Consider the following 20,465-nt stretch of genomic DNA (forward strand, 5'->3'; position numbering starts at 1 on the left):
CTCACCTGTTAGCTTGCTCATTTGCTACCTTTAGGTCCAATCAGTTATGGCTATGGTATCGAGATCCTGTAAACCTGAGCATGACCACCTGTGCTTAAGAGATTCTTGTGGTCTATTTGTTCAGAAAGGGGCTGTGAGCAGGTCAGGGACCCAAATAGGCATCCCTTTTCAGAGGGATTAAAATGTTTATCAGTTTTGCATAATTCCTCTAAGAATAGGAAAGATGGTTTTAGATAGTCAGCTGAGTTGGAGAGATGATGGAAAGAGGAAATAGTGATCAAAGATACTTAGAAATGTGTTTTTCAAGCACTCTCATGTAGTATGAAATTATGTAACCGAACTAAATCTTTGTTCAGTGATTGAATATCTCATTTTATAGCTTGGAGGGGGTAACTACATTTGCTGCATAAAAGACTTAATTTTTAATTTTAAAGTAATATGTCTCTGATGTGACAACAAATATATTTGCTGCTTTTCAGTAACCTGATATAAGTGTCATCTGGTAAGAATACTGAAAGCAACAGAGATAATAAAGAATAGAAATGCCATCAGCTACTGCATTGCCAAAGGAAGAATAAATTATTTAAATAGGTTTATACTAATGGAAGACACATGGCGAAATTTGAAATAGAAATGCAGCAATTAACATCTGGGTGCGCCTTTATCTAACTCTTCATCACTCAACACTTTCCAACTCACTCCTGTCTGGGATTCCTGTTGAACCTGTACATGCCACCTTCCCAGAAATGAAGTTTATTCCCCCAAATGTTAAAGTTGCTTCTTTTTCAATCTTGTTCACTTTAGAATAGCTTTAAGCTCACTTACAGAGATAACTTCAGACCCAGATCTTCCTTTTGTACTCATCTTGCATCCTCTCCCATTTATCTCAAGTACTAAGGAGGATGCCAATAGTGTCTAAAGTGCGTTGTTAACAAAGTTATGTACTAGGACTTAGGGAAACCAAAAGAAAGCATTTTGTAGACCTCAACCTAGTACTTTTTGAAATAACATTTTGAGTTAAAGAAATACGCAATACCAAATAAAATAGCAGTTTTATCCTTTAGAGGATATTATTAACCCAATCTTTGTCCCTACATTGAAAATTATTTTTTGAAACTAGAAATTTTTTGAGCTCAATGTTTTGGTAATTGCTAAATATAATTGTTTAAGACATTTGCTGAAATTAGGGGTAATAACTTCTAGCTATGTCTAATTTTTTGGCTAGCTAGAAATCCAGAGATCAGTCAGTGGTTAGCCTGCTGTCCCTTCATTCTTCTCCATTCAAAACAATATTATACAATATGCAGATACCACCACACTGGCTGTAGTCCAACTATTGCGCTGTTTTAGTCCTCTGCTTGTGACATGACTTTTTTATATTCAAGTGAAACTACACACCCTGACTTTTTGAGGGCAAACTCTGAGGTTTTTGCCTATATTCAGATATCTTCAAAGGAGGGTGGAGTTCTAACTTTCTTATAATTTTTGGGCTGAAATGTTCAACAGTGATGACATCCTATCATAACTTCATTATCTGATTTGAGACTGGCTTATTAGGCAGATCTCTTGTTGTCCTTTACTAAGGACGATAAACAGCAACATGGCATAAATTTTGAACAAAGTGACTTTGGATCCACACATTTCTTGTGTATTGCTGTAATGTGAAATTTATTTTTCTTAGAAAGATGCACAAAAACTAGGTAAGACTTACTCATAAATCATGGTTAACATTCACAAATCATTAGGTTCATCTTTTTTTGGAGGAGTGTTTTAGTCCATTTGTGTTGCTATAACAGAAATACCCGAGACTGGGTAATTTATAAAGAAAAGTGGTTTATTTGGCTTACAATTCTGGGACAGCTGCATCTGGCACTTCTACTCATGGTGGAAAGCGACAGGCAGCGACAGGTACAAGCAGATTACATGGTGAGAGGAAGCAAGAGAGAGAGAGGAGGTGCCAGGTCCTTTAAACAACCAGCTCTCGTGGGAACTAATAGAGTGAGAACTCACTCACTAATCCCCCCTCCCCCAGGGAGAGCATTAATCCATTCATGAGGGATCCACCCTCATGACTCAATCAGTTTCCAACACTGCCACGTTGGAGATCAAATTTCCACATGAGTTTTGGAGGGGACAACACATCCAAACTCCATCAAGGAGGGAAAATATTAATTCTATCCTAAGTGTCTGGGGTTTGGCAGCTTATCAAGGGAAAATTGACCAGGAGTCTCCTGAAACAATGACTCTCAATGAAGCTATGGAAATATTTTACAGTTGTCATTCTTCCACTTTACCTATTCCATTCCACACATACTAAAAACACCTTTCTTGAAACATCATGTCACATTTCTGCCTGGTCTTGGCCTCAGCTAGGTATTGGTTAACTGACTATCTTCTAAGATGTTAACTCTCCCATGACCATTTTCACTTTAGTTAGGGACCTTTTAAAGACCAGTAAAAACTCAAGGCCCAATGAAATGAATAAAAATGTATGACATTTATGGGACCAGGATTGCCTAGCTAGAGACCCAGAGTTCAATCAAGGTTTAGCCTGCTGTCACTTCATTTTTATCCACCAGCAGAATAAAACTAATGGTTGAAGCTCACCAGCCTACAGGTTCAGACTCACTGGGTCCCAAAACTATTCCAAACTAAGTGAGTAGAATCTGCACTTAGTTGGTATGAATGGAATGAGAATTCTGCAGGCATCTGTGGGCCCACCAAGTGGCTGCCTTTTTCTCTAACTTCTATTACCAGTTAGTGCCTATGCAACATGATGTAGATTTTACCTCAGTTCCTAATTTGAATTGTTATTCCCATTGCCTTGTCTGGAGTTCTTCTAGGACCCCAATCTACTTGATTGTTCTCCACAATCATCCTACCATTACTAGGCCAAGTGTTATATTGAACATGTACCCTTGAACTCTATAATTTGATTATCTGGTCATTACTCACTTGCCGATAGGGAATCATAAAAAATAATGTAGGTATATACTTTGTTTATTAGTACAGAGTGTTCAACAAAATATTTAGCACCTGTGTATCAGAACTTTTACTACACATTTGGGATACAAAGATAAATAAATAAACTAAGGTCCCTGAGCTCAAATTCCCAGAAAAGAAATATAAGTAATTTCAGTACAATATAGTAAATGCTATAAGTAAATCTGGCACAGGAACCTATGTGCCAGAGATGCCTAGCTTTTAATCTGAAGGAGAGGAGAGAAAAGGAGGGTTTCTCTGAGGTGGTAATGTCTTAACTGATTCTAGACAAATGAGCAGATGTTTTTCAGGTAACAAAGAAAGAAATGAGGTTCAACTTCTGGCGTGGCTATGTAATTTACAGGACCAAACCTTTTTGAGATAAATATAAACTCTGGACACACACACACACACACACACACACACACACACACACACCCGACCTGTAGGCATTGGAGAGTGACCAAAAGCAGACAATTTATGGAAGGAAAATGATACTTTGGTAAAGGGAATAGCATGGAATGAGTTTCCCATTTTTATAGCTTTTAGTCTGAGGGCAAGCTGCAGTTGGCATAACAGAAGGTGACTAAAACTCTAATAGAAAACCTGTAGTCTTTCTGGCCTAATGAACAAGCGAGCAGAGTTTGGGGTAACCAGAAAACAAAACACTAGAAAAAGAAAGCCCCAAATTCTGTGGATAAAGTCTACCCAGATCTCTAGCTGATAACAGAATTACACGTGCATGGGCAGATTTCAAGCAACTCAACTAGTGATGGATATGAGATTTCAGTTGTTTTCTAAGAGATAAAGTCTGATCAACTTAATTTCATGCTAAAGCAACTCTGGAAGAATACAAGATAATCCAGAGTCTCTACAACATTAGCATTCACATTGTCCAAAACACAATTCAAATTTACTTGATGTAGAAAGAAACAGAAAAATGTGACCCATCCTCAAAATAAAAAGTCATGGACAGAGACTGACCTTGAGATGACCCACATGTTAGAATTAGCAAACAAGGAATTTAAAGCAGCTATTATAACTAACCTCAGTGAAAGTTTGGAAATTTCACTATATGGGTGGAACTGCAGAGTGGGGATGACAATGGAAAAGGTTGGTGAACCGGAAGATAAATCAATAGAAATTATTCATCTGAGCAAAAGAGAGAAAAAATTAAAAATATGAACTCAAGGACTTGTGGGATGATATTAGTAGTTCTAATATGTGTGATATACGAGTTATTGGAGTCACAGGAGAAGAGGAGAGAGAGAATGGGCAGAAGAAATATTTAAAGAAATAATGGACAAAAATGTCCCATATTTGGTAAAAAATGTAAATTTACAGTTCCAATAAGCTAAGTGAACACCAAATAGAATAAATGTGAAAGAAACTATGCCTGCACATCACAGACAAATTTCTGCAAAAAATAAAGATGAGAAAACCTTGAAGGCAGTCAGAGAAAATCGGTACATACTATACACAGCAACAATGATTTGAATTACACTGACTTCTCTTCAGAAATAATAGAAGACAGCAGATAATGAAACAACATCTTAAAAGTGCTGAAAGGAAAAATCACCAACCCAGAATTCTTTATGTAGCAAAAGTATATGTCAATAATGAAGACAAAGACATTTTTACATAAAATGAAACTATGCAAATTTGTCATCAGGTGATCTGGGCAAATTTGTCATAAGTAGACCTATGTTACAAAGAATGCTATAGAAGTTCTTCAGGCTAAAATGAAATCAGTTGTTTCTCTTAGGGTCTCCAGCAGCTGGAATTCCATTTCTCCTGACTCCTACTATGCAGCAATTCCTGTCTCTACCAAACCACTTGCAGGGATAGAGTAACCTCACAAACTCTCCATGACATAACAGATGTCAATGTAAGCTGTCCTAATTCCCACCTTCTTAAAAAATTAAAATTTTTAAACCACGAGATAGTTTTGTGTTCACATGCAGTTTTAAGGAATAATACAGAGAGGTCCCATGTACCCTTTATTCAGTTTCTTCCAATAGTGATATCTTGTAAAACTATAATATGATATCACAATCAGGATATTGACATACAGTTGAAGTACAAAACATTCATTACACAGATCCCTCATGTTGCTTTTTATAGACACATTCACTTTCCTAACGTTCTCGATTCCTCCTAAGCCTCTGGGAACAATTAATCTGTTCTCATTTTCTATAATTTCGTCATTTTAAGAATGCTATGTAAATGGAATTATGCAGTATGTAATCTTTGGGATTGTCTTTTTCACTCAGCATAATTCTCCAGAGTTCATCCAGATTGTTGCGTGTATCAACAGTTCATTCCTTTTTGTTACTGAATAGTGTTCCATTGTATGAATATACCACAGGTTACTGAATCATTCATCAGTATATATATATATATAATCATGCAGAACATTAGGGTTGTTTTCAGTTTGGGGATATTACAAAAAAAGCTGCTATATACACTCAAGTACAGATTTTATGTGAATGTGTACATCTTCATTTCTCTGGGATTAACGCCAAGGGGAGCAATTGCTGTTTTGTATGGTAGTTGAACGTTTGATTTATTAAGAAACTGCCAAACTGTTTTTCAGAGTGACTACAATTTAACATTCCTACCAGCAATATAGAATTGATCCAGATTACTCACATTCTTTGCAGTAATCAATGTTGTCACTGTTTTTATTTTATCCATTCTGATAGCTGTGTGCTGGTATCTCATTGTGGTATTAATTTGCACTTCCCCAGTGGTTTAAAATGATGCTGACCATCTTTTAATATGCTTATTGGTCGTCTATATATCCTCTTTATTCCCTTTTCTTATTAAAAAATTTATATTGAATTGACACATATTGATTGTACATATTTATGGGGTATAGAGTTATATTTAAATACATGTACACAATGTGCGATGATCAAATCAGGGTAATTAGCTGTAGAGGGTTAGAACCCTTGATTCTCATTTGATTCTTAGAGTTTTTAGCTAAAAAATTAATTGGACTTAATTGGACAAAAGTCCTTAGCTAGGAGGCAAGAGCCTACAGATAAGGGTCAAGAGCCCATCTAATCAACCCTAATCACTGGTCAGATAAGGGATTGTATATACTGACTGTTAATATAATGAGTTTGTTGGAAGATTTTGTAAGAAGTAAATTTACACAGGACTAAAACCTTTAATGTGGACAAGAGAACTGAAACAGAACAGGGATTGTTCTGAAGGCAATATACCTTAACATAACAAAAATTTAAATGATGGGAAAATATGTGAGTTAAGATTTCCAAGGACATTCTGCTAGATTAGTTAGTACATGAGGGTTGTTCCACATTTTGCTTTAAGCTGTTTCTTTGAGTTTCTCAAGAAGTCAGGCACTTTAATGATTATCTTATTGTTTCTTTTGCAGGTCACAAAGTTTAGATTTACGACGCCTTTGATGGTATATTGTTTAAACTATTTTGAACCATGCATTCTTGGATGAAAATTGTTAACGTAGCCAGTTTCTTTATATTCTTACTCTGATTGATTAACCATTTGTTTTTCTTCTGTAACTTCCTTGTCTTTACAATAAAAACTGAAGCAAAAACTGACTTGGGGCTGCACCTTGCTTATCATTGCATTGATATTTGCTTTGAGTAATCTCTTTTGCGTTTCCATTACACAGCAAGAGTTGTAACAATTAGCATATTCATCATCACAAAAATTTATCACTTCTTTGTGATGAGAGCATTTGAGCTCCTCTATTCTAGCCATTTGAAAACATAAAATAATTTATTGTTAATTACAGATGTCTAGCACTACTGTAGACTACTATAATTTACTTTTCCTATCTAGCTGTAATTTTATATCTATTAGTTAACCTGTCCCCATTCTTCTTCCCCTTCCCAACCACTAGAAACCACAATTCTACTCCCTACTTCTGTGAACTTAACTTTTTTCAAGCTCTTACATATGGGTGAGAACATGCAGTAATTATCTTTCTGTGCCTGATATTTCACTTAACATAATGTCTTCCAGGCTCATCTATGTTGTCACAAGTGAGACGATTTTGTTCTTTTTCATGGCCAAGTAGTATTCCATTGTGTATATATACACTACATTTTCTTTATCCATTCATCTGTGGATGGACACCTAGGTTGATTCCATATCTTGAGTATTATGAATCATACTGTAATAAACACAAGAGTACATATATCTCTTCAGCATGCTAATTTCCTTTATGTTTTGGGATAAATACTCAGCAGTGGGATTGCTGCATCATATGGTAGTTCTATTTTTGGTTTGGGAGGAATTTCCATACTGTTTTCCATAATGGCTATACTAATTAACATTCCCACCCACAGTACATACGAGTTCCCTTTTCTGTGCATCCCTGACATTTGTTATTTTTTTGTCTTTTTTCATAATAGGCTTTCTAACAGGGGCGAGACAATATCTCATTGTGTTTTTGATTTATATTTCCCTGATGGTTAGTGATGTTGAGCATTTTTTTCTTATGCTTGTGGCCATTTGTATGTCTTCTTCTGAGAAATGTCTATTTAGTCATTTGCTCATTTTTAATTCAGATTATTTGTTTTGTTGCTGTTGAATTGTTTAGGCTCCTTGTACATTCTGGGTATTAATCTCTTGTTGGATGAATAGTTTGCAAATATTTTTCCCATTCTGCCAGTTGCCTCTTTGCTCTGTTGGTTGTTACCTTTGCTGTGCAGAAGCTCTTTTAGTTTGCTATAATCCCATTTGTGTATTTTTGCTTTTGTTTCCTGTGCAAACAGGAAGTCAGCTCCATAAAATTTTTGCCTAAACCAATGTCTTCGACTGATTCCCCTATGCTTCCTTCTAGTAGTTTCATGGTCTTGGGTTTTACATTACAGTCTTTAATCCATTTTGAGTCGATTTTGGTGTATGGTGAGAGATATCAGTCTAGTTTCTTTTTTCTGCACATGGACCTCCAGTTTCCCAGCACCATTTATTGAAGAGGCTGTCCTTTCCCCAATAATACTCTTGGCACATTTGTCAAAAAGCAGTTGGGTATAGATACCTGGCTTTATTTCTGGGTTCTCCATTCTGTACGATTGAGCCATACATCTGTTTTTATGCCAGTACCATGCTATTTTGATTATTATAGTTTTGTAGTATATTTTGAAGTCTGGTTATATAACTTCAGCTTTGTTCTTCTTGCTCAGAATTGCTTTGGCTATTTGGGGTCTTTCGTGGTTTCATACAAATTTCAGGATCGTTTTATCTACTTCAGTGAAGAATGTCATTGGTGTTTTGATAGGGATTGCCTTGACTCTGTAGATTACTTTTGGTACTATGGTCATTTTGACAACATTAATTCTCCCAATTTATGAACATGAGATGTCTTTCCATTTCTTTGTGTCCTCTTTAATTTCTTTCATCAGTGCTTTGTAGTTTTCACTGTAGAGAATTTTCATCTCCTTGATTAAATTTATTCTAGGTATTTTCTGGTTTTGGTAGCTATCGTAAAAGGGATTGTTTTCTTTTTTTCTTTTTCAGCTAGTTCATTGTTGGTGTATAGAAATGCTACTGATTTTTTTTATGTTGATATTGTATCCTGCAACTCTACTGAATTTGTTTATCAGTGCTAAGAGTTTTGTGGTGGAGTCTCTAGGTTTTTCTACATATAAGATCATGTCATCTGCAAACAGGGACAATTCGACATCCTCTTCTCTAATTTTGATGCCCTTTATCTCTCTTGCCTAATTTCCTTGGCTAGGACTTCTAGTAATATGTTAAATAAGAACAGTAAAAGTAGGCATCCTTGTCTTGTTCCTGCTCTTAGAGTAAAAGCTTTCAACTTTTCCCCATTCAGGATGATGTTAACTGTGAGTTTGTCAAATATGGCCTTAATTGTGTTGAGATACTTTCCTTCTATACCTAATTTCTTGAGAGTTTTTATCATGAATGGATGTTGAATTTTATCAAATTCTTTTTCTGTAGCTATTGAGATGATCACATGGTTTTTGGCCTTCATTTTGTTGATGTGGTTCATCACATTTAATTTATTTGCATATGTTGAACTATCCTTGCATTCCTGGGATAAATCCCACTTGATCATGGTGAATAATCTTTTCAATATGCTGATGGATTTGGTTTGTTAGTATTTTGTTGGAAATTTTTACATGTATGTTCATCAGGAATATTGGCCTGTAGTTTTCTTTTTTTTTTTCTCTTGTGTTCTTGTGTGAGATTAGTATCAGAATGATGCTAGCCTCATAGAATGAGTTTGGAATAATTCCCACTTCTTCAATTTTGGAATAGTTTAAGAAGAATTGCTATTAATTCTTGAAAAGTTTGATAGAATGCAGCAATGAAGCCATCCAGTCCTGAGCTTTTCTTTGTTGTGAGATTGCTGATTAGTGATTCAATCTCATTACTCGTTATTGGTCTGTTTAGATTTTCTGTTTCTTCTTGGTTCAGTCTTGGCAGGTTGTATGTGTCCAGAAATTTATCCATTTTCTATAGGGTTTCCAATTTGTTGGTACATACTTGTTCATAATAAGTCTAATGATTCTTTGTGTTTCTGAGGTATCACATGTAATGTTTCCTTTTTGATTTCTGATTTTATTTATTTGGGTCTTCTCTCTCTTTTTTCAGTTAGTATAGCTAATGGTTTTTGAAAAAAAAAGAAAAAAAAAAAAAAAACCTTTTTTTCATCAATCCATTGTATCATTTTGGGGGTTTCTACTTCATATAGTTCTCCTCTGATCTTTATTATTTTGCACCATCTACTAATTGTGGAATGTTTTTGCTTCTCTAGCTCCCTGAGGTGTGATGTTAGGTTGTTTATTTAAAATCTTTCAACTTTATTTTTTCCTTTCTTTCAAATTTTACTTCTCAGTATACATTGTAGTTGATTTTCATGCCACTTTACCTGTTCCTCTCAACCTCCTCTTCCCTTCCCCCCACCCCATCATATCTGTTCACTTGACTTAAAAAGTTCAAGGAATTTTTGTGATTGTTGTGTCTTCTTCCCTCCTTACCCTTTATTTGTTTGTGTGTTTATTTATTTATTTATTTATTTTTAGCTCCCACAAATAAGTGAGAACATGTGGTATTTCTCTCTTTGTGCCTGACTTGTCTCACTTAATATAATTTTCTCTAAGTCCATCCATGTTTTAGGGCCGGCCTGTGGCTCACTCGGGAGAGTGCGGTGCTGATAAGTCCATCCATGTTTTTGCAAATGGTACTATTTCATGTTTTTTTTAATAGCAGAGTAGTACTCCATTGCATAGATATACCACATTTTCCTTATCTGCTCATCTGGTGATGGACATTTGGGCTGGTTCCAATTCTCGGCTATTGTAAATAGTGCTGCAATAAACATTGGAGTACAGGTATCCCTTCAGCATGATGATTTCCATTCCTCTGGGTATATTCCCAACAGTGGAATAGCTGGGTCATATGGTAGAGCTATCTGTAATAGTTTGAGGAACCTCCATACCATTTTCCATAAAGTCTGCACCATTTTGCAGCCCCACCAACAGTGTATGAGTATTCCTTTTTCTCTGCAACCTCTCCAGCACTTATCATTCTCAGTCTTTTAGATATTATCCATCCTAACTGGAGTGAGATTGGTATCTCAAAGTGGTCTTGATTTGCATTTCCTGGATGCTGAGTGAGGTTGAGCATTTTTTCATGTGTCTGTTGGCCATTTGTATATCTTCCTTTGAGAAATGCCTATTCAGCTCCTTTGCCCATTTTTTAATTGGGTTATTTGTTTTTTTTGCTGTAAAGTTGCTTGAGTTCCTTGTATATTCTGTACATTAATCCTTTGTGAGATGTATATTTTGCAAATATTTTCTCCCACTCTGTTGGTTGTCTTTTTGCTCTGTTAATTGTTTCTTTTGCTGTGCAGAAGCTTTTTAGTTTGATATAACCCCATTTGTTTATTTTTCCTTTAGTTGCCTGTGCTTTGGGGGCCCTATTCATGAAGTTGGTACCCACTCCTACTTCCTGGAGTGTTTCCCCTATGGCCCATTGGTCATTTAGGAGCATGTTGTTTAACTGCCATTTACTTGGACAGTTTCCAAAGTTTCTCTTGTTACTGATTTCTAGTTTTATTGTGTTGTGATCTGAAAAGATACTGATATGATTTTAATTTTAAAAAATTTCTTGAGACTTGGGGGCTGAGCCCGTGGCGCACTCGGGAGAGTGCAGCGCTGGTCGCGTAGCGACGCTCCCGCCGCGGGTTCCAATCCTATATAGGAATGGCCGGTGCACTCACTGGCTGAGCGTGGTGTGGCCGGTCACAAAAAAAGACACACACACACAAAATTTCTTGAGACTTGATTTGTGGCCTAACATATGGCCTATCCTGCAGAATGTTCCATGTGCTGAGGAGAAAAACGTGTATTCTGCAATGTTAGATGAAATGTTCTATAAATATCTGTAAGGTCCATTCGGTCTAGAGTGCAGTTTAAATCCAATGTTTCTTTGTTGATTTTTTGTCTAGATGATCTGTCCAATGCTGAGAGAGGCATGTTAATGTCCCTAATTACTATTATATTGGGATCTATCTGTCTCTTTAGATCCAATAATATTTGGTTTTTTTGTTTTTTGGTTTTTTTTATAAAGGTGACTGGTAAGGGGATCTTAACCCTTGACTTGGTGTTGTCAGCACCACGCTCACCCTGTGAGCTAACCAGCCATCCCTATATAGGGATCTGAACCCGTGGCCTTGGTGTTATCAGCACCACACTCTCCCAAGTGAGCCACAGGCTGGCCCCAAGATCTAATAATATTTGGATCTTGGGTTTTTGTTGTTGTTGTTGGTTAGGGAAAGACACTATTTCCCCTTCATTAGCTGAGCTGGAAGGATTAGTCTGTTTCTGTTGCTCATAACAGAACACATGAAACTAGGTAATTTATAAGAAAATGAAATTTATTTCATATAGTGTTAGAGGTGGGGAAGTCCACAGTCGAGGAGATGCTTCTGGATAGGGCTTTCTTCTGGGTAGGAACTCTATACAGGGTCCCACAGTGACCAGGGTATTACATGGTGAGATGGCAAGAGCTCTTTTATGTGCTCTCATTATAAAGCCATCACTCTGCAAATATGATAACCCACTAAACCATTAACCCATTAATCCATGAATGGATTAATCTATTCATAAGGACAGAGTCATCATGATCCAGTCACCTCTTAAAGGCCCAACCTTTAAAATAACACAACTGAAATTTCCTACCCTTTTAACATTGTTTCTTGGAAGCTTAAGGGATGATGTTTAGCCTTTCTTCTTTTCTGGTATATGCACTTAAGGCTATCTATTTTCTCTAGGTCCTACTTTAACCACTTCTGACAATTTTAAGTCATATGTCCAATACCATCAGTTCAAATATTCTCTAATGTCTGTGACAATTTCTTCTCTGATCAATGAATTATTTAAACTTATTTGTATAAACCTCTTTGAATGTTTGAATCATAGGCTTTCCTTCCCATAGCCCTTCTCCTTTCTCCTGCTATCTAGCCATTCTATTTTTCTTGTTTCAATAGTCTTTTGGAAAGGCAAGTTAGAGCATTATACAGCATCTGGAACCTTGCAAGATAGATTGTCACCCTTAGGAGAAGATTAAAATAATCTCTCTGGAGTGCTATGATTAATTTTCCCTCATTCTCATCTGGCTGACAGTTTTTGGAGTTAAGTAACTTGGGAGTTTACCCCATTAGGAATGCACATCCTACTAACTGCTGGGAAACAGCAGCTGAAAGATTCAATTTTCTCTCTAGGAGCTGCCATTTTGGGTACAGCTACAGGAAGTTTCTTGAATGGTTCCCTTAAGAAAACCACATTTGCCCTTGTGGATTGTGTTTCAGTCCAGTGTATCCCCTTGCTTATTTTCTTTTATGGTGGCTTTATAAAAACGTACTGTACAGTCTGTTCAGGAATTCATTGCACTGGGCCAGTGCTTAGGTGTGTTTATTTCTGCCACTCCCTAACACCACCAACTTTTCTACTGTACACATGACCTCCTTTTTTTCTTTTTAATTAAGTAATAAATGCTCTGAACCATAATATTTGCTTTGATTTCTTTTCTTTACTACAGATGGGTAGATGAAAGTTTGCAGTCGTGAGTAAAACAAATAGCCATAGAAAGAACAATTATTCTTGAGTTTTGACTTTTTAAAACCAGTTATCTCAGGACTGCACTTTCTAAACTAAGCAAAGATAGCCAGTCTCATTATTTACTAGCTGTGTGACCTTCTCACTTAATCTCTCTGAGCCTTTGTTTCCAAATCTGAAAAATGGGGGTAACAACTCTATCTCAGAAGGTTATTGTGAAATGTAAGGGTAATGAATATAAAGTGTTAAGAGAGCTCCTGGCATATTTTAGTTATTATTTTCATGGGACCACAAGAGAAATAACAACTGATCACAGTGTCAAGTGAATAGGAAGAAGTGATATTTTAGACCTCAGTTGAAAGTTCATGTTTGAACTTTCAAAATTCCAGACTCTAGGATTCATCAAAGAGATTAGCAAAAAATTGAAAGTATGTCAATGTAATAGAAAATCTCACTTATTAAGAAAATAAACATATTTGATAGGAACATTTGGGAATAGCCACATGATGTGATAAATTGGGAAGAGCAATATGAGCTCATCACTTAAAAAAATAACTATCTTTTTCACCTCTGTCTCTAAAAACAACAGCATTTTGGCCCATCACCAACTCTCATGTGTACTGAAAGTTAATATTAAAGATTTCCTATTAAGGTCAACTTTTTGTATTTATGATTACCTTTTTATATACTTTACGTTAATTCTTTTTTGTTTGTTTTTTCTTACCTACTCATGACCTTTCATGGACTCAACTTTTTAAATCAATTTATTAAATAATAATTACTAATATTATGTATTTTTCTGCTCAAATTGTTACAGTTTACCAATGAGAATATCATGCCGTTTCTTCTTCCCTACCATCCTTCCTTCCTTCCTTCCTTTTCTCTCTTTAGTGTTTTTCATGAAATGTACTCCTTTCATAAGTCACCTACACCTGAATTCCTGTGTCAGATTCTGCTTCTACAGAATCCAATAAATGACATATTGGTATGAGGTATGGGCCAGGAAGTGGACTTTAAGGATGGTATTCAGGGGATGAATCACTGGCTGGCCAGATGTCAATGAGTACCCCATTGCTGCTGATAGGTGGACTATTGATAGTTCCTGGTATGCTGAAGCAGTAAAATTGTTAAGGCTTTCCAAGTGGTTAACTGAAACATTGACTGGAAGGAGATGCACTGGCTAGTGCAATATCTCTGTCATTTGAGAAGGATGGGGGAAGTAGTATTATAAAGATTGTGGAATTGCATAGCTGTTGCTGAACACTATCAATGCTTTAAAGTGAAAAAAAAAATGATAAGCTAAGGAGGATTATTCATCAATTCAAAGCTAAGTGTGAATCTTCCATAAGTAGCATTTAAAGAAACCCTCATCTGCTCAGGATCTATTCTTAAGAGAAGCAGAATTTTAGCAAATACTGTATTCTCAACCCTAGTAAGTCCCCTATGCCAAAGTCAGGCCCCTGAGATAGGAAGAATGAGACCCTGAGACTTGGGTTAAGGATTCTGAATAGACTCACTTTGAGACTTTGAAACCCAGGTATGCCTGAACCATCTAGGCCTGCAGAAATGGCTCACTTGTTCTTGTTAGATGATGGGTGCTGCTTTGCTGGAAGAATATACAGAAGTTTCAAATAGGCAGGTGACTTACAAGACAATGTTTGACCATCTCAGGATCTTTCACCAACTTCTGTCTTGGCAACCAGACTAATAACTAGGGTCAAATATCAACATGATATAGAAGGTTCAGGTCTGCTAAGGGAGGAGATAAATGAGCTACAAATTATTTGTAGGACCTCAATAACATGCATTGACAAGAACCAGGAAGTTTATCCTGCAAATGTGATATTACAGGAACAGAGCAGAAAGTAAAATAAGAGAGAGTTTGTTGATCTAGGGGCACTCTCCCATGACATTGGGCTTAACACCCTGGCAAGGATCTTGACGTCCAATTCTAATAAGCTGCTGATGTGGCTCAGAAGCTTAGAAAAAGCAAAAGAAATGAAAAATTCAATATCTAACTGTATAAGTCTGCTTCTGTTGCTTATAACAAAATACATGGAACTGAGTGATTTATAAAGAAAACAAAATTTATTGTTTACAGTTTCTGAGGCTGGGAAGTCCAAAGTCCATCTGGTGGTGGCAACAGTGACCCAGGGGTCTCACATTGCAAGATGGTGGAAGCAGAGAGAGCAGAGAGGGAGAGACTCTCCTCTCTCTTCTTTTAAAGCCCTCAGAACCACGCCCCTGACCACCATTTTTAACCTGTTCACTACTGCACGGTCCTACAATCCAATCATCTCCCTAAGGCCCCACCTTTCAATTGCCATAATAGGATTTCCTACCCTTCCAACAGTCACAGTGGGGGCCAAGTTTCTAATACATAAAACTTGGGGGACACAATTCAAGCTTCAGTGACTTTGGGGGGTGCAAAATTCAATCCACTACACTAATTAATTATGTTCCTTGTTAGGGCCCTTAGGACTTTCCAATTACCAAGGCACTAAGGAGTACAATGGTGAGAGTTGGCAGCAGCAGCATGGAGAATCTCAGTAGTAACCATTCTCTATAAGAAGGGATTGACAGTAAAAGATTCTGTAACAGAACTAGGCTCCCTAATATCAATTAAATAATCCTGGAATAATAGTATCTAAGGAGCAGAAGCAAAGCAGATATAATTATCCTCTTTGGCAGCAAAGTTGGAATAGCAGCCAGGGAAGCTTTGGCCCATAGTGATCTATGAAGATGGGTAATAGAACATGACGTGTCCAGGAACAAGATAGGTAGGGATCCAACAAGAGTATTGTTCAATATATACAATCGAAAGTGCTATACATTACTGGATGAGCAAAAGATTGAGGTCAGCTGTCCCAGAGGAAAGACATAATCCCTTGCCTAGTTTCCAGACCTGAGGCAGTTCTCAAATCTAGAGCCCATCAACTGAAAGAGAGGCCAGATCATTTGAGGAAGAACACTGCAACACCACGGCAAATGTGTATCATAGTGATTTTTCCAGTCCTTCCCCAAAAGGACCCTGGTCATTTTTTCAGGTAACCATAAACTAGGGAAAAGAAATATATTTTTTAATGATGTTGGATATAAGGTCTGAGTTGAACACTAGTACCCAATGATGTGTCATCATGACAACCATGTTAGAATAAAGGAGGAAGTCAGGTAATAAATAGAGTCTTGGTCATCTTCCTGGCACCTAAATGCACAATTGGAATGGATATACTCAGCAATTGGCAGAATCCTCACATTAGTCTCTTGAACTATGAATGAAGAGCTACTATAGCTGAAAAGGCCCAACGAACCCCTTAAATTGACCTCCCCATTCTTGGAAGATTGCAAAATCAGAAGCAATACTGCTTCTAGGGGGAATGGCAGCTATTAGTACCATCCTCAAAGACTTGAATGATACAGACTTGGTTGTACCCATCATATCCCCATATAATTGTCTAGTCTGACCTCTAAAATACAAGGTGGATGTCTTAGACCATTTGAGCTGCTATAACAAAATACCATAGACTGAGTGTCTTATAAACAACAAACTGTGAGAAGTTTATTTCTCACAGTTCTGGAGGCTGGGAGGTTCAAGATCAAGCTACCAGAAGGTGTCTGGTGAGGGTTTGCTTCCTGGTTTACAGACAGCCATCTTCTCAATGTGTCTTCACATGGTGCAAGAGGTGAAGGAGCTCTCTGGAGTCTCCTTTGTAAGGACATTAATCTCATTCATGAGGGCTCTGCAATCATGACCTAATCATCTATCAGTGGCCCTACCTCCTAATACCATCACATTGGGGATTAGGTTTCAACATATGAATTTTATGGAGATGTAAACAATCAGTCTATGGTAGTGGATAATATCTCCTACTCAACTAAGTAGCAACCTTTATTGCAGTTACTGCAATGGATGTGGTCTCGTTATGGCAAATTAACACAGCCCTGGTAAGTGATATGGGCCTTGAAATCTGGAAAATGTGTTGTTTTCAATACCTAGCAGATAGGAGAAGCATAAGCAGTTGGCCTTTACAGAGGATGGACAACAGTATAAATGAAGGTTCTTGTCCCAAGGCTAAGTTAACTCTCCTACTCTATGTCATAATATAGTTCAAAAACACCTGGGCCTTTTAGACTTCACTTAGAACATTACACTGTTCTGTGACATTAAAGAGATCATATTAGTTGGACCTAATGAGTGAAAAATAACAATACCTTGGTAAGACTCATGCACCACCTAGTGTAGGAGACAACCTCATGAAGGTTCAAGTCTACCACATCAGTGACATTTTTAAGAGTCCAATGGTCTGGGGCTTGCTGAGACTTCTGCTCCAAGTTAAATATTCATCTATTTCAGGTGTTGGCTTACATTTCCTGCCAAAAGTGCCCAAAGTGCCTCAGCCATCACCACTATACAAGGATCACTGTTTCAGACCAAGTGAGTTATTTGACAAATGAGGTGTGGTGGTTGGCCCATATAACATGGGGTTCACTGGTCCTTTCACATACTGCACCACTCAAAACATGCAAGACTGATAGAGAGGTGGTACAGACTTTTGAAAGCACAGCACTGTGAGGATGGAACACTATCCTTCAGAATAGGGTTGGCATCTTAAATCCATGACCATGCTATACCGCTATTTTCCAAAGATGGAAACTCAGGGTATAGCTTTTCTTAGTAGCACTGTGAGTCCTGCCCCTGAAAATTCATGCTCTGAAGACACAGAGGCTCTAGCTTGCATTGGGGAAATGTTTCCAAAAAGGGACACAGTAATAAGAGTCTCATTCAACTTTAAACTATGGCTGCCACCTGGTCATGTCAGATTCCTTGTGTCAAGAGGCTAGCAGGCAAGTATCTCCACAGTGGCAGGATAATTGACTTGGATGAGGCAGGCTGCTGTTACGCAATGGGAGAGGGAAAACCATTTAGGACTTAGTTGATTCACCGGAATGTCTCTTGATAACTCCCCTGGCCAATTTTGATGGTAAATGGACAAAGGCAGCAACCACAGGCCCAATATAGACATGATAACTAGGAGCTCAGACCCTCAAGGGTAAGAATCTGGATAATCCCATAAGACAAGTCACCTATGCTGGCAAAAGGGGTAGTTGAATGTGAAGGAGATATAGAATGTGTGGGAAAGGAGGGGGGTGATGAATTTTCAATTACAGCTTCAGGATCAAATGCAATGGTGTGACTCGGAATATTCCCCACTGACCTTCTTTTTGTAAATTCTCCAGGAAGGAAAGAGTAACCAGAATCCAGGTTAAGTTTTTCCTAAATGGGGTGAAATTATTACATGAAGCAAGTGAATACAAGTGGTACAAAGGGTAGACGATAGAGGATGCTGTGATGTATTTGTTCAAATATCTCCTAAAGAGTTGAGGTACTTCCTCAGCTTCTGGGAGTACTGAATGCTTACACTTCACAGCTGAGTCTTCTTCTCTCAGCTGAAAAGTAATGACTTGCCCGAGATTGCACACTCTCTCCAGTGGGCAGCCCACAACCAAAGACTGGTTGGTGCAAGGCCCAATTCCCTTGCCCCAATTCAGGACAAGTCTGAAGGGCCATCCTAGCTCCAAGAACCTTGTTGCATCAGCTGAAGCTAATATTGCAACAGCTCTGCAATTCTTCTCCATCTGCTTCCCTCACTCTCTTACAGGTAATGTTTCTGAGACTACTTCCCATTAACCTCCTCCATGCAAATCTCCATCTGTCTTAGTTAGCTCAGACTGCTATAACAAAGTGCCATAGACTGGGTGGTCTACAAACAGTAAAAATTTATTTCTCACAGTTCTGGAGGCTGAAGTCTGAGATCAAGGTGCCAGCATGGTCGGATTCTGGTGAGGGCCCACTTCCAGGATGCAGATTGCCACTTCTCGTTGTTATCTTCACGCAGAAGAAAGAGAGCTGGCTAGCTCTATGGTCCCTCCTTGTAAGGAAATTCCATTCATGAGGGTGCCACCCTCATGACCTAATTACTTCCTAAAAGCCCCACCTCCAAATACCATCACACTGGGATTAGGGTTTCAACATGAATTTTGGAAAGACACAAACATTCAGTCTATTGTACCATCTCAGAGTCTGTTTCCCAGAAAACTCAACCTAAGACCATATCACATCCACTAAACAAGTTGAGATTGTGGGAATTTGATGTATAATTTATCATTGCCATAAACTAGCAAACGACAAGTACCCTGAGAGGAAAAGAAAGTACTACTCCAACTATACAAATGTGCACGGGGAGGCCATGATAGCTCCGGACTGGTGGTATTCAGATAAAATCCAAACAATCTTCATAAATATAAAGAAATGGATTTTAAGTTGAGGAATTAGTATTAAATGAAACACATGAAGTCAAATCCCTATAACCTAAATGGATATATCCTATAAAACAGTCATATGGTACTTTGAATCCAAACTTATACATATTAAGTAATATTTCTCAACTACAAAGGATGAATCATTAGCATTCAAATACATGGTACTCGTTTTCACATTGTTTATGTCTTTTAAGCATTATGTTATAATAAACATGCAATTGAGTGGCAGCTGAGCCATGTATAAATTTATTGTCCAATGATACTGAAATAATCATCTTTCATAAGAATGGTAAAAACCTGGAACCAATCTAAATGTCTAATCAAGAAACTAAATAAATTATGGTACATTATATCATCATTAGTGACAATATGAGTAGATTTACATTATTGACATAGAAAGATGTGATACATGGTATCATTAAGTGACAAAGCAGCCTGCAAAGTAATATTGTGGAATGACTTTATTTTTATGAATAATTTATGTTCAGGTAAATACACGTGAAGAATGCTGAGTGAAAGTACATTAAAATGTTAATCATTAATAATTATAATTATTATCTGCTTATTGTCTGCTGTGCTTCAGTGTCCTATCCAGTGCTCCAGCCAACTTCTAATGACTATCTGTGCTGACAGCTTTTTATTCCAGAAATGTGGAAGACAGCTCTGCTGTGAGCAGGCTGAAAATGCTGAGGAAGTAGCCCACCCCTGAGGTGGCATAATTCTGAAGTATTTATTTTGCAGCATCTCCCGGTGTTTATCCATGAGATTTCTCTCCAGTCCCCCACTGTGATAGCTGGCCTAAGAACATACTCTTCGTTGGCTGGATTCTCTTATATCATTTCCCTCCTCCCCTCAATTGTTCTGCATTTCCCAAATAATGTTTGCACTCAAATCCTAGTCTGCATACTCAAACTCAGATACTTATCTGTAATTTTCAAGTACTTCGACAAATAATTAAAAATTTATGTAGAAAGTTGATAAATGTTTTAAAACATTTTATATCAGATGTTTTATAAATTAAAGGTATAAAAACATTTATAATCAGAAGAACAGTTAAGCGTTCATTCTGTGTTCTTCAAT

General features: G+C 37.3%; 1 protein-coding gene across 1 annotated transcript in view; it reads left to right on the forward strand.

Annotated features, from left to right (window-relative positions):
* The window catches only part of MNS1 (meiosis specific nuclear structural 1), a 131,871-nt gene extending 125,396 nt beyond the window's left edge, over positions 1-6,475 (forward strand). The window contains exon 11 of the mRNA XM_063089080.1: positions 6,386-6,475. The gene's annotated coding sequence lies outside the window, so the exon portion shown is untranslated. The remainder of the gene's footprint in view (positions 1-6,385) is intronic.
* Positions 6,476-20,465: the final 13,990 nt, after the last annotated feature.

Source organism: Cynocephalus volans, chromosome 3 (genome assembly GCF_027409185.1).
Source record: "Cynocephalus volans isolate mCynVol1 chromosome 3, mCynVol1.pri, whole genome shotgun sequence".
Classification (NCBI taxonomy): domain Eukaryota; kingdom Metazoa; phylum Chordata; class Mammalia; order Dermoptera; family Cynocephalidae; genus Cynocephalus; species Cynocephalus volans.